Below are 2,667 nucleotides of genomic sequence, written 5' to 3'. Positions count from 1 at the left end.
CGCGCAGGCCCAGCGGCCATGGCTCACGGGCCCAGCCGCTCTGCGGCATGTGGGATCTTCCCAGACCGGGGCGCGAACCCGGTTCCCCTGCATCGGCAGGCGGACGCGCAACCACTGCGCCACCAGGGAAGCCCCTCTCTTTTTTTGTTAATAGACAATTGTATGCTAAATCTAGATGAATCCTACCTATTTAAATAGGAGTGGCTTTTTCCTATTTTATCTCTAAAGAAGGTAAGGTGGGCATTTTTATACTAATGTCATCAATATTTATATTCCTTGATATCACAGGAACATTCATAGTTTTAAAAATTAACACACCATGAACTGGAGTTCTTTAGGCTAGTCTCAGTGGTTTTTTGCTTATTTTGTGCATCAGTTTTGGGAACAATCTCATTCATGTGACAATGTTAAACTTTAAGGGAGCCCTGTGTTCTTGGGAAACAGCAATGGTTAAGAAATTCCTCCCACTCTTCTATGTTCAGGGAAATGCCTTACTGCCAAGAAACATTCTTCCCCATATGACTTAGATAAGAGCCAGATGTCCCCTTGCTGACCTTTGGTAATGCCAGACACACACCCTCCACATTCTCATTCCTTGTCTCATAAAGGATGGGTTGAACTGTTTGTACCCACTGACTAATCTGAACAAAATACCTGACTTGATCAAACTAGAGTGAAGCTGGTCTCCTTCCCCCAAGCCCTTGAACTCTGAGTTACTCTCATTCTGAGCCAGTGTACAAGCCTTCCTTAACCACCCTTCTGAGAATGAGCTGACCCAAAGGAAAGACATTCCTGGATTAACTGTCCTGCCACTCCGTTTATTTCCCCACACCAGATTCCTTCTAGCCTTGTTTACTCCCCATCCTGTATTAAAGGAAAATCCTTTCCTGCTGGACCGTTGAGATCCCGCAGATCTTCCAGTTGGGGGGTTCTCCCTACTGCAAGAGGCCCCCTTCCCTTCCTGACCCCTTTGAATGACCCCTCTGAATGAAGCTCCTCCTTAACTGAGCCCAGATTAGTTTTTATTTAACACATGTTTAGTCTCCAATACTGTTCTTTTCACCTCTCTGCAAGGAAATTGTCAACCTCGTTTACATGGAAAATTAAGTTCGGTTCACAGACATGTTCAAAACACTTGACTGTAGATGGTGATGGATGTTAACTAGGTTTATTGTGGTGCTCATTTCACAATACATACGAATATTCAATCATTATATTGTACACCTGAAGCCAAGATAATGTTTTCTGGGTTTTGTTTTTAATGGTGGGAGTATGGTTTATTAAGCTGTGCCTTAGTACAGGCGCTGGGGCTTTGCCCATGGTCCTCTTAATGTACAAAAGCCCGGACATTCTGCCAGTTTTTCTTGAGCAACGACACCAGGAAGTGGACAACTAAGTGGACGTTGACCACAAGCTCATCGTGTGTCATCTTCAGGTGGCCAACAGCCACTGCCAGACACAGCACCTTCTTCAGATGGAACTTGATTGTGGACTTCACTTTGTCAGCTTTGGCCACCATGTTCTCATTGTGCATCAGCAAGGAAGGGAACTTACCAGCCTTATTCAGGCCTGGGCCCAGGATTCGTGGGATCTGCTTGATCAGAGACTCTGAAGACAAAAAGGCATCATCCTTCTTGGCCAGCTTCTTGACCAGTTGCTTATTCTTGTTGAGTTTCTTCAGTGCCTCGATGTCCATATGCAGAATATTCACAGCTTTCGTCGCATCACCACGTGGCTGGTCCCCCAGAACACATACGGAGAACTTGGGGTGGGAGTGGATTTAAGCCGGACGGTGCCTGAGAGGCATTTGTCCTTCTGAGGGTCATAGTTCTTCAGGCAGATCTGAAGCTACACCGTCTCCAAAAACTTCCGGCGCTCGAGCTGGTTCCCCTGCAGCACTTCCTGCACCACCTTGTAGAGGGCGTCGCCGGAGACTATGCCGCTCATGGTGCCTCGCGCTGCGATAACCGGAAAAGAGCAATATAATGCTATTTGTCAATTATATCTCAATTAAAAACAAAACAGAAACACACTTGACTATACTTTACAAAAATGGTTGGAATACATATAAAATGTCAAGTTCACTTCCTAAGGAAGCCATATACTAAAGATAAAACATGACGTGGCAAATACCCAAATATCAATTGACTGCCAGATCCACTATCAGCAAGCTCCTTCCAGGGAATTCAAAACCTCGACATCAAAGAAAGTGGCTCTGACATGATCTTTATTTGGGTGTCTTCACTGAGGGCTTCAGCATCCCTGGTTTTTGAAAATGAAGATTATCATGCTCACACCTGTTTCTGAGGGTTAGAGGGCCAGGCAGATACTAGCGCCTCCCCCTGGGATCTTGCCAGCACTCCTGTCCCCCTGATCCTACGGACATGCACCTACTTTTCTATCAATAATAAGATTTTAAAACACTTATTTCCAAGCTCCCAAAGTCACTCTTCTGTTTCCAACGGGAAAGAAGCCCTAAAAAGAAAGAAGGAGATAAGAGTTCTAAAGGGCAGATAGTAAGAGGTTTTGAGGACTGAAAACCCCAATTGGTTTCATCACTTTCTGGATTAAAAACCCTCACTGGCTCTCTATTGCACTGAATAATGAAACACAGGATCTTCAGTTGGACCGCAGGTCTGGAACATTCCTGCAGTCTTATCCCCACTC

General features: G+C 45.3%; 1 pseudogene; it reads right to left on the bottom strand.

The window, feature by feature from the left end:
* Positions 1-1,292: 1,292 nt before the first annotated feature.
* Positions 1,293-1,947, bottom strand: LOC102981986 (60S ribosomal protein L10a-like; annotated as a pseudogene).
* Between the last annotated feature and the right edge of the window lie 720 nt (positions 1,948-2,667).

Source organism: Physeter macrocephalus, chromosome 18, assembly GCF_002837175.3.
Source record: "Physeter macrocephalus isolate SW-GA chromosome 18, ASM283717v5, whole genome shotgun sequence".
NCBI lineage: Eukaryota > Metazoa > Chordata > Mammalia > Artiodactyla > Physeteridae > Physeter > Physeter macrocephalus.
Note: the sequence above shows the minus strand (reverse complement) of the source record. Positions and strands in the feature narration are given on the sequence as shown.